Source organism: Saccopteryx bilineata, chromosome 4 (assembly GCF_036850765.1).
Source record: "Saccopteryx bilineata isolate mSacBil1 chromosome 4, mSacBil1_pri_phased_curated, whole genome shotgun sequence".
Taxonomy (NCBI): Eukaryota; Metazoa; Chordata; class Mammalia; order Chiroptera; family Emballonuridae; genus Saccopteryx; species Saccopteryx bilineata.
The window spans coordinates 231,706,744-231,719,668 of record NC_089493.1 but is presented as its reverse complement, the minus strand read 5'-3'; the positions used below and the strand labels follow the sequence as shown (position 1 = coordinate 231,719,668).

Genomic DNA, 12,925 nt, shown 5'->3' with positions numbered 1-12,925 from the left:
TCAGACTCCCGCATGCGCCCGACCGGGATCCACCCAGCACGCCCACCAGGGGCGACGCTCTGCCCCTCCGGGGCATCGCTCTGCCGTGACCAGAGCCACTCTAGTGCCTGGGGCAGAGGCCAAGGAGCCATCCCCAGCGCCCGGGCCATCCTTACTCCAATGGAGCCTTGGCTGCGGGAGGGGAAGAGAGAGACAGAGAGGAAGGAGGGGGTGGGGGTGGAGAAGCAAATGGGTGCTTCTCCTATGTGCCCTGGCCGGGAATCGAACCCAGGTCCCCTGCACGCCAGGTCGATGCTCTACCGCTGAGCCAACATTTTTTAAAAAGAGAGGGTAGGTGAAACTTTCTTGGTGAGACTGACTTTTAATGCTGTACAGTCCTGACCTGTGGTGGCAAGTGAATAAAGTGTCGACCTGGAACGCTGTGGTCGCTGGTCTGAAACCCTGGGTTTGCCCGGTCAAGGCACATATGGGAGCTGATGCTTCCTGCTCCTTCTCCCCCTTCTCCCTCTCTCTATCTCTCTCTCTCCTCTCTCCAAAATGCATAGGTAAAAAAAAAATGCTGTACCCATTATTTTCACCATGCTTATATATTTAAAATGCCTTGCAATTTACAGGACACTTTCACAGAGGTGGTTTTTTTATTATCTGATAATTACTATTGGAAGTTAAGTACAGTATTCTTATTCTCATTTACAATAAGGATATTGAGGCTCAGAAAGGTTTTTGTGGCATGTCCAGAGACATAGTAATAATAGCAGAGCTAGGACTAAAACTTGGATTGTAATTCAGATCCAGCCTATTTTAAAGGCCATTAGAAAACAACCATGCTAATATCAATTCCTAAATTATCTTTCTTTCCCAAGAGAAAGGTATTTTATGGTCAAATATGTTTGGAGAATACTGTCTATTAAATTCTCCATTGAAAGAATCACAGACTTGTAATCATTTTTAAAGGCTGTGAGGGTTCCTACATTAAGGAAGCCCATTTAACTTTGTTTAATCTAAGCTTATTTCAAGATTTAATTAATCATTGAAAATTTTTTCCAAGTAATTGCTACTAACATCCAGAGGAGCTGCATTAATAACTGTTGTAAATGAACAGTTTATTATCAACTATTCAATCAAGCCTAGTAGGTGCTACCAACACTTCATGTGAAGAGACCGTATTTTGGATGAGTGTTTAGTAAAAAATTAAAGTAAGAAGGTGGTCTTGAAAGACAAAAAGAGCCTAACCTGTGGTGGCACAGTGGATAAAGCATTGACCTGGAATGCTGAGGTCGCCGGTTCAAAACCCTGGGCCTGCCCGGTCAGGCACATATGGGAGTTGATGCTTCCTGTTCCTCCCCACCCTTCCCTCTCTCTCTTTCTCTCTCTCTCTCTCTCTCTCTCTCTCTCTGTCTTCTCTAAAATGAATAAATAAATAAAAATAATAATAACAAAAAAACTCCAAATTCTCTCTGTCTAAAAAAAAGAGAACAAAAAGAGTTGTATGCATAGGAAGTGAAGTCAATAATATTGTAATAAGTATGTATGGTGTCAGGTGGGTACTAGACTGATGTGAGTGATCACTTTGTAAGTATATAAATGTCTAACCACTATGCTGTACACCTGAAACTAACATAATATTGTATGTCAACTGTAATAAAAAATAAAAATATTAATAAAAGTTATCTTGCACCTGACCAGGCAGTGGCGCAGTGGATAGAGCGTCGGACTGGGATGCTGAGGACCCAGGTTTGAGGCCCTGGGGTCGCCAGCTTGAGTGCAGGCTCATCTGGTTTGAGCAAAAGCTCACCAGCTTGGACCCAAGGTTGCTGGCTCAAGCAAGGGGTTGCTCGGTCTGCTGCAGCCCCACAGTCAAGGCACATATGAGAAAGCAATCAATGAACAACTAAGGTGTCGCAATGTGCAACAAAAAACTAATGATTGATGCTTCTCATCTCTCCGTTCCTGTCTGTCTGTCCCTGTCTATCCCTTTCTCTGACTCTCTCTCTCTCTCTGTCTCTGTAAAAAAAAAAAAAGTTATCTTGCAATTGGAAGAATAATTGTTTTCTATGGTACTTTTTCAATTTAAAAATCAATTCTTGCAAGAGTCCCAGGTTCAATTCCTGGCCAGGGCACACAGGAAAAGCACCCATCTGCTTCTCCACCCTTCCCCCTCTCCTTCCTTTCTGTCTCTCTCTTCCCCTCCCGCAACCAAGGCTCCATTGGAGCCAAGTTGGCCCGGGCACTGAGGATGGCTCTGTGGCCTCTGCCTCAGGCGCTAGAATGCAAGAGTGACGCCCCAGATGGGCAGCGCATCGCCCCCTGGTGGGCAGAGCGTCGCCCCCTGGTGGGCATGCCTAGTGGATCCCGGTTGGGTGCATGCAGGAGTCTGACTAGCTTCCCGTTTCCAATCTCAGAAAAAAAAATTTTTTTTAATCAATTCTTTTCTTTTTCTGTCTTTTCTATTCACTCCTATCTATTTTTATAGATCTAAATTTCTTATCTGAGAACTATTAAGTAAAAGAATTTCAAAAGCCAGGGACGGTGGTAGGGTGACCAAAGATATATAGGTAGGGTGACATCGTCTTCAGTACTGCAAAAGCACTGAGGGACATTTGGACAGCCATGAGTAGGACCCCACCACACAGATGCGTGTTACTTTGGTGGCCTGCTCTCTTCTCCCTGCACCAAAGTGGAGCAGAAAACTTAAATTTTTTAAAACTTCTATTGTATCACGTTTTAGTCAGGCCTTATAGATGAGTAGTTCAGGCTGGGCATCACATGGTATTCTTTCCTCCATGAATTTTCCATGAGTGATAACTCTGGAACAATTAAAATTTTCTCTAAACATTTCATTCTTGCCTGTGTTTACACACACACACACACACACACACACACACACACACGAGTTTACTAATTTCTCTTCCAAAAATGCTGTTCATTGGTAAGAAAATTTGAAAACCCAGAAACAAGATAGAAAGTCTAAAAACAACTAGTAAATTACCAAATTATAGTGAATTTGGAATTAATCCTACTGCTTGCTCCCTGTTACTCTTATCTTTGAGGATTAGAAATGTGACCTTGCTGGTGTACTTTTGTACTCTGGAAACACACCCCTAGCTAATTGTAAATGCACACCTTTCAGCTGCTTTTGTAGTGGAAATTTTTACATAAGGTCAACAACTTGTATCACCCATTCAAGCAAATAAATGTTAACATCAGGTAAGGCTGAAGTGTCTTCATTGTCGTTTCACTTTCTCCCTTACATTAGTCTGAGAGATATCTCTTCACCTGTTCTGTGTATTGATGAAATAATAGTATCTTACCTTGGTGTTGTGTTTTACAATTTACCAAGCACTCTCCTGAGTATCATCTTATTTTTGCTTATCAAACAAAAAAATAAACAAAAAATTGGTAAAGCAGGAAAAGTAGATGTTATTTTCAGTCTTACCTTGAGGCAACTGTGGGTAGAGGAGGGTGGCTGATCTGCCCACTGGGTTGTGGACCAGTAGAGGACAGGGCTAAGGCAGACAAGCCTTCCAGATCTTCATCCACTTCTCTTCCCACAAACATACTATAAAGAGTTGTGACATCAGCTGAATAAATAAAAGACAAATTGAGCTATATATTTTTCTTTGAATGAAGACTTCTGGAATCCAATCAAGCTACCAGAATTTCCATGAACTAACTAAAATACTTCTAATTTGTAACATACGTTTTCATGAATTACAAAAACCAAATGAGATATCAAGTTATACTATAAGGCCATTGTACTCAAAACAGCATGGTACTGGCATAAGAACAGGCATATAGATCAATGGAACAGAACTGAGAACCCAGAAATAAACCCACACTTTTATGGACAACTGATATTTGACAAAGAAGGTATGAGCATACATTGGAGTAAAGACAGCCTCTTCAACAAATGGTGTTGGGAAAATTGGACAGCTACCTGCAAAAAAATGAAACTAGAGCACCAACTTACACCATTCACAAAAATAAACTCAAAATGGATAAAAGACTTAAATGTAAGCCGTGAAACCATAAGCATCTTAGAAGAAAACATAGGCAGTAAGCTCTCTCACATCTCTCGCAGCAATATATTTGCAGATTTGTCTACACAGGCAAGTGAAATAAAAGACAGGATAAACAAATGGGACTTTATCAAACTAAAAAGCTTCTGCACAGCTAAAGACAATAAGAACAGAATAAAAAGACAAACTACACAATGGGAGAATATATTTGACAATGAGTCTGATAAGGGGTTAATAACCAAAATTTATGAAGAACTTGTAAAACTTAATACCAGGAAGACAAACAATCCAATCCAAAAATGGGCAAAAGAAATGAATAGACACTTCTCCAAAGAGGACACACAGATGACCAATAGGCATACGAAAAAATGCTCAACATGACTAATTATTAGAGAAATGCAAATTAAAACCACAATGAGATATCACCTCACACCAGTCAGAATGGCACTCATCAAAAAAACAACACACAATAAGTGCTGGCGAGGATGTGGAGAAAAGGGAACCCTCCTGCACTGCTGGTGGGAATGCAGACTGGTGCAGCCACTGTGGAAAACAGTATGGAGATCCCTCAAGAAATTAAAAATCGAACTGCCTTTTGACCCAGCTATACCACTGTTAGGAATATACCCCAAGAACACCATAGCACTGTTTGAAAAGAAGAAATGCACCCCCATGTTTATGGCAGCATTGTTCACGATAGCAAAGATCTGGAAACAGTCCAAGTGTCCATCAGAGGACGAGTGGATTAAAAAGCTTTGGTACATATATACTATGGAATACTACTCAGCCATAAGAAATGATGACATCGGATCTTTTACAGCAACATGGATGGACCTTGATAACATTATACTGAGCGAAATAAGTAAATCAGAAAAAACTAAGAACTATATGATTCCATACATAGGTGGGACATAAAAATGAGACTCAGAGACATGGACAACAGTGTTGGGGTTACAGAGTGGGGGGAGGAGAGGGAGGGGGTTGGGGGAGGGGAGGGGCACAAAAAAAACCAGAAGGTGACAGAAGACAATTTTATCAATGCCACCCCATCAAAATTAATAATAAAAAAAAAAGTGTGTCTCACGGCTAATTCAGGCAGTTAGAAGAATAGTATAAGGATGCTAATTCTGCTTCTCAGGCCACATTCTGCAAAAGGGGCCCCAAGCAAATTGGTGATTCGGCTCCTCTGATTTTGCCAATTGGATTTTTTTTAAAAAGGTCAGGAACGCCCTGAAATGGAACTAACAATACATGAGCATAAATTTAAAGGACTTTTAGATACTCGAGCTAATGTATCTGTTATTGCTAAGCTACACTGGCCTTCTTCCTGGCCCACTCATGCAGCAGCCACAGAATTACAAGGTATAGGGCAGAGTAAATCCCCTCAACAAAGTTCTAGTTTTCTACATTGGTAAGATTAAGAAGGTCATTCTGAATTTTTTAAGCCTTATGTGCTCCCTGGATGGCTAGTTAATTTGTGGGGTAGAGATGTTTTGAAGAATATGGGAGCGTTGCTTGTCAGTCCGAATGGTTTAGTCAGTACTCAGATGCTTGATCAGGGATTTTTGCCCACCAGGGGTCTAGGGAAAGAACAGCGAGAAATTCTCACCCCCATAGAAGTGGCACCCAATACCAGAAGGTGTGGATTAGGATATCAAAATTTAGCATAGGGGCCTTGGTAGCTCCTGCAACCACAATAATGCATTGTGCAGACCCAATTACATGGAAATCAGATAATCCTGTATGGGTAGACCAATGGCACCTTTCTCAGGAGAAACTTAGGGCAGCTGCTCAATTTGTACAAGAGCAGCTATACTATACAAGCCAAGCTATAGCTTGGCACATTGTATATACTTGTACAAGCCAAGCTATAGCTTGGGCACATTGAACCATCTAATAGCCCATGGAATACACTTCCATATTTTGATCTTGTTGCCTCCTGGATTATCAAGGGGCACAGGTGATCCTTACAGCTTAGAGGTTTTGAGCCTCAAATTTATTGTTGTTCCTTTTTTCAAAGGATCAACAACAATGGCTCTGGGAAACTTCCACTAAATGGCAATTGCTCTTGCAAATCACTGGACAACTTTATACTGAAACTGTCAACTTAAAATCAGCTCAAAGTCTAGAATTATATGCCATTGTCATGGCTTTTCAGCATTTTCCATATTCCCCCTTTAATCTATATACAGACAGCAAATATTTACTTATGGTGTTTCCACTATAAAGACTGCTGTCTTAGGGACAAATGCTGATGAACTATTTCAGCAGGTCCTCCTTCTTCAAAGACTTGTATGTCAACATAGAGCTCCATGTTTTATAGGACATACTTGAGCTCACTCCATGCTCCCTGGAGCTTTAGCATAAGGGAATGCCCTTTTTTTTTTTTTTTTTTTTTTTGTATTTTTCTGAAGTTGGAAACAGGGAAGCAGTCAGACAGACTCCCGCATGCGCCCGACGGGGATCCATCCGGCACATCTACCAGGGGGGGATGCTCTGCCCATCTGGGGTGTTGCTCTGTTGCAACTAGAGCCATTCTAGCACCTGAGGCAGAGGCCACGTGGCCATCCTTAGTGCCCCAGCCGGCTTTGCTCCAGTGGAGCCTTGGCTGCAGGAGGGAAAGAGAGAGACAAAGAGGAAGGGGAGGGGGAGGGATGGAGAGGCAGATGGGCGCTTCTTCTGTGTGCTCTGGCCAGGAATTGAACCCGGGAATCCTGCATGCCAGGCCAACGCTCTACCACTGAGCCAACCGGACAGGGACTAGGAATGCCCTTATTGATCAAGCTACCCAAAAGAAAATTATTTGGAGCAACCATGACAGATCGAGCAATTCAGTCTCATACTATTCATCACCAGAACGCTGCAGCCCTGTGTAAACAGTTTCAACTTTCTCGGGAAGCAGCATGGCAGATTGGGAAATCTTGTCCAAGGGGTCCTATTCTACAATCTGCCCCTTCATTTGGAGTTAACGCTCAAGGACCCCTACCAGGACAACTTTGGCAAATGGATGTTACTCATATACCTTCTTTTGGCAAACAGTCCTATGTCCATGTTACAGTGGATACCTATTCTGGATTTATAGTAACCTCTGTCAGAACAGGAGAGGCTGCTAAGCATGTTATAGCTCATTGTCTGTATGCATTGTTCTATTATTGGATTTCCTAAACTGGTTAAACTGAAAATGCTCCTACATATGGAGCAAAAGCATTTACTGTATTTTGTCATTCTTACAATCTTTAAAGTTAAGGTATTATTAAAGTGTACCCAGCAAATATTTTAAGGTCAATTTAAAGAAATTTAAAAGGGAGAAGTCATATCCTGGAACTCCTACAGGTCTACCATATCATGCTTTTTTCTTAAAAATTTTTTTAAATTTCTTTTCAATGCTGATGAACAGGAGATGCCAAATCTTTTTCTTCTGCAAACTACTACCTTCTTTATTTGATGCAGCTAATAATACTGTTTTGTCTTTTTCCAAATAGCTCCAGATATAATGAAAAGATTTATATAGGCGGATGGGAATCTTCAAACCCCTCAGAGAGATCTTCTGAGCATGGCTTTTAAGATACCAAGAGGCAGAAAAAGCCCAATAGAGATCAGGGGAATTACCAGCTTTTAGGATACACCCTTAAAGGCTCCAATGCCCCAAAGGGGTCTCATAGGATGCCATCTGGGTCCTGCTTCAATAATGGAAAGGAAGGTCATTGAGCTAAAGCCTGCCAGACTTACATGCCTCTGCTGTGAGGAAACAGGGACACTGGAAGGTAGGCTTCCCCCTCGCTCCTCTAAGGGAGGGTTTAGTCTCTTCCAGCCCTGCTCCAGCCACCTATGACTTAACCTTGCCCAGAATGCTGGGGTTTGCCACTGAAGGCTGAAGGTGCCCAGGGCCATCGGCCCCATCTACGACACTGTGGACAAGCCTAGGGTATTTCTTCCAAGAAGCAGGTAAACTGATCTCATTTGCACAAGGGCCACTTAAACTATGTCTTGCCTGAATGGTCAGGTTTTTTATTCTTCCCTCAAAGATCTCTGTTGTGGGTGTTGATAGTCCTATTTTCTGCTGCTTTGTTTAATATATAGTGTTTCCTTTATTCCTCCTACCTCAATGCCCCACTCATATTTCAGGCTGGGACCTACTCCTAATTTAGAGTTCTCTTTCCCCCTTTTGCCAACTTCTATTATGAATCTACCTTTGCCACCCAGCTTAGTGTATCTCAAGGTTCTCTTTACCACGCCACAGTCACAGAGCTCCAGGGAAAAGCAACCTGGTCTCATCTCTCCAGGCAGAGGAGAACAGAAGCTCCATCTCCACACATGCTGCAGATGGCTTTTCCAGTCTACCTGAATCATTACCAGCTAGAAGCAGCGGTCATTGGGACTTGGATGTGAGCTGCAAAGTATAGAATTGTGACAATTCCAGTGCCATGCGGTCTTTTCCTGGATGTGAACTTTTCCTGGACTCCTGCTCCTTGGGACAGCTCCTAACAGACTGAACTGGGGTTGGGTTGCATTTTTCAGGGATTTGGCATGGTTTTGGGGCCAACTTGGACTTGGTGAACATGTTAAGGACACTACTCTTTTATGGATTCTTGCTGTATTGGCCAAGAGTTTGCTTAAAGGCTTTAATCACTGTAAAAAAAAATGACTAGATAAAGAAGATGTGGCACATATACACCATGGTATACTATTCAGCCATAAGAAATGATGACATCGGATCACTTACAACAAAATGGTAGGATCTTGATAACATTATATGGAGTGAAATAAATAAATCAGAAAAAAAAACAAGAACTGCAGGGTTCCATATATTGGTGGGACATAATAACGAGACTAAGAGACATGACCAAGAGTGTGGTGGTTACGGGGGGGGGGGGGGAAGGACAGAGAGGGGGAGAGGGGAGGGAAGGGGCACAAAGAAAACTAGATAGAAGGTGACGGAGGACAATCTGACTTTGGGTGATGGGTATGCAACAGAATTGAATGAGAAGATAACTTGGACATGTTTTCTTTGAATATATGTACCCTGATTTATTGATGTCACCCCATTAAAATAAAAATTTATTTATTAAAAAAAAAACAAAAACCAAATGATATTCCTTGAGAACTACAGCCACTCTGCAAGGTTAGAAACTTAAACTAATAAAGAGAGAGGAGAGAGCTACACACTGACAGATGGTTCATGAGAGAAAAAGGCAAAGGGCTTGGGATACCTGAGCTCCTTTTCTAGCTTTGTCACTGACTCACTGCGTTTCCTCTGACAAACTCTCTGATGTCAAATTCCTTCTCTGCCAAGTGAGAATGATAATACCTGGTCTGCTAGCCTCCCAGGGCTCTCGGAAGAACTAGACCAGATCATTTATGATGAAGTTGAAAAGAACGCCTCCACATAAATGAATGGCCTGTAGCTGAATTACTTGACTAGAACTTCTGCTGTTTAAAACCATGTTGAATAATAAATAGGCTTAACATTTTTCTTTTTGCATATTTTATTTCTTATAAAATTCTGGGAAATATAATTAAATAATTTTATATTCCTTCCTGACGTCCTCTACTCCCATCTGCTCTGTTTTTGCTTGTGCTCATTTACTTTTTATTTTTTTTAGTGAGAGGATGGCAGCTAGAGACAGATTCCTGCATGTGCCCCACCAAGACCCACCTGGAAAGCCCACTTGGGGGCAATGCTCTGCCCATCTGTGGCCCTTGTTCTTTTGTAACCAGTCTTTTTTTTTTTTTTTTTTTTTTAAGCGCCTGAGTCAGAGGCCATGGAGCCATCCTCAGCACCCAAGGCCAACACACTCCAATCAAGCCGTGGCTGTGGGAAGGGAGGAGAAGAGAGAAAAAGAGAGAGGCAAGAGGAGGAGGTGTGGAGAAGCAGATAGGCGCTTTTCCTGTGTGCCCTGACTGGGAATCAAACCCTGGACATCCACAAGCTGGTCCGAGCTCTACCACTGAGCCAAATGGCCAAGGCTTTATTGTTATTATTATTATTATTATTATTAAAGGTGCCACTGAAGGTGAGAAATATTTAATGGCTTATCTTTAGTTTGAGGAGAGGAAAGCAAGAATTAAAAATTGGGCAGGATTCAATCTAGACAGATTTTGTAGTAAAATATTCTCTTCAAACTGAAAACAGAAAGAGAAATGCTAGGAATCTATGCTGAGCAGATTTGACAATCAATTTTTTAGTAATACAAGTAGAACAAAGAGGTAAGGAAACCATCCTTCCATTAACATTTGTTTAATATCATTATCTCAAAGCTGGCAGGATTCCAGAAAGGTATAATAACTTCATTATGGATTACAAAACACTGTCAGTGAGAGAACTCATTTTTATTATAATAGCACTTGCTATGCTCTAATTAGGAGATAAAGCACTGTTCAACCTTCAAATGCCTAAGCTAGAAGCCTAGAGAGTGTGAACAGCTTGATAAAACTTTGATATGATTTGATAGATAGAAATTTTCAAAACCAGAGACTTTTTAAGGGTAGAAAATGGTAAGTAATGGAACTAAATTTACTTTGGAAGTTTTGGAGAATAGGATATTAACACCAATGGCACTACTTTACTTTTTATTTTTTAAGCCATATTTATAGCTACTTTAAATTTTATGTATTTGCTTTTATTGTATTTTATTTTGCATAGTATTTTGATTTAGGGAATAAATGTCTCAGTCGATCTGAATTTGGGTATTGAGACTCATGTAGATAAAAAAAAATTGCTTATCTAACAGAATCATTCTTTCTACTACCCAACATTGTATCCCTTTACTACTTTTATCCCACAATTTCACTTCTTATAACTTACTGCAAGAAAATAATCAGGAGAAAACAAGCTGACAGGAAAGTCAAAGAAGGAATTTAAATGCTTTACATTAAGGGACATTTAAACAAATTATAGTCGATTAACTAACAGACTATATCATACATATTGTAAAAATGCTGAGATTTCCCATTAATGCGAGTTGAACTCATGCAATTTATCTACACCTCCTCCCTAGTCTGCTCTCAAACGACAAGAAAGGAAGACTAAAAAATAATAAACCGCAAGAGAGAATAAGAATGAGAAAATACATCAAATGAGAGTGATCACCACATTTTTGGAAAGTAGCGATCACACAGCATTGTTACTGGATTTGAAGAGGGGAGAGAGGCAAGTGCAACCAAAGCAAACCAGCCGCACAGGAGTGCAGAAGGCTTGGGGCAGGGGCTTCCGGGAAAGCCAGTGCTTTTCTATTCAAAGTCTATTCCTCACTCAGCCCTTACATGCTCACCCTTCCCCTCACCCAGAAGAACACTGTGTCCTTTGAGTACAATGGTGTTGCCATGTGATTCAGAGGAAGACACGGGCATATACTCTGGGAAAACTGGAGCTAACACTGAGGAACAGGGAACACAGACTTAGCCATCTGCCCAGATTGGAGCACAGGAGCAGGGGACTCTGCTAATGTGAGTTCTGTGATGCCCTTAAGGGGACCCTGGGGGCACAAAAAAGATTATTCAGACAGCACTTTGGTTTTTAAAATGCTCAATTGAGTAAAGCTATAAATTCAAAATTCCTAAGCACTCACATTCACTTAAATACAACATTGTTCAATTTGTAAATCTAGCAAATTTTAATCATTTTTTAGCTTTTTATTAATGTTTAGTCTCATTTACTAACTTGGTTCATGATAATTGTTTAAACATTTGAAACTGCATTTTAAATTCTTTAAATGTCTTACAAAAATTCCTAGGTGCTGGTATAATTCTTAGCAATCCAATAAATTAATTTCAGCTTAAAATCAAATTAAATCAATTATACATCTTAAAATTGGAATGACAGGGCTGATCTGTATACTCCAATTGACTAAGTTTTCTAAAATATTATAATTGCATAAAATGCAAAAGTGCAAAGATTCCTTAACATAAAAAGTACTGGTGCTTTAAATTCTTTAAATATTCCTCTGAATAACTCTAAATCTTTCCAAGGTTAAAAAGTATATAATTCTTTCCCACTAAGGAAAAATTGTTACCCACAACTAAAATATTGAAGTTACCATCCCACATCATTTTTCTGACCACCTTTTCAGCTTGATCAGTTTCTTTATGTTCAGAAAATACCTTGGATTGGTCAAGGACTGGATTTTTGCCTCCAACATTGATTTACTGAACACTGTTTATAGTTGCTCTATAAGCACCTTCTGACCTAAGGAGAGAGGTTTGTAAGTAGCCTGCATTTCTTAGATTGGAAATTTACATTACCTAATTTTTGTGTAGTCATACAAGTCTTTATGTCTATCACCCCCATCTAACTGGCTATATGACAATTAGATGTAAATTTCTTTGGCCGTTTCAATGTATAAATATCCCCCTGCCTAATTTTAAATTATTTTAAATTGATTTTAGAGAGAGGAAGGAAAAGAGAAAAAAAGAAAGAGAGAGAGAGAGAAACATCAGTTTATTGTTCCACTTGTTTTTGCATTCATTTGATTCTTAAATGTACCCAGACTGGGAACAGAACTACAATGTTGGCTTATCAAGATGATACTTGATGCCTGACCTGTTGTGGCGCAGTGGATAAAGGGTTGACCTGGAATGCTGAGGTCGCCGGTTCAAAACCCTGGGCTTGCCTGGTCAAGGCACATATGGGAGTTGAAGCTTCCAGCCCCTCCTCATGTTCTCTCTCTCTCTCTCTAATAAAAAAATGAATAAATAAAATCTACAAGAAAATAAAAATTTAAAAAAACCCATAAAAAAAAAAAAGATGACACTTGAACCAGCTGAGCTACTTGGTCAGGATCTCTTGCTGCCTAATTAAAAAAACTAAACTTTATAAATCCTTTACTCATCACAAGTTCTTCCTTGACTGTTATAATCACACAGCTCTTGGGAACAGTAAGATGACGTTGGATTGATTTCTGATTGAT

At 40.3% G+C, this 12,925-nt stretch overlaps 1 protein-coding gene across 2 annotated transcripts in view; it reads right to left on the bottom strand.

Moving 5' to 3' along the window:
* The window catches only part of MACIR (macrophage immunometabolism regulator), a 54,997-nt gene extending 51,420 nt beyond the window's left edge, over positions 1-3,577 (bottom strand). For both annotated transcript variants that reach the window (XM_066273955.1, XM_066273950.1), the window contains exon 1: positions 3,437-3,577. The gene's annotated coding sequence lies outside the window, so the exon portion shown is untranslated. The remainder of the gene's footprint in view (positions 1-3,436) is intronic.
* Between the last annotated feature and the right edge of the window lie 9,348 nt (positions 3,578-12,925).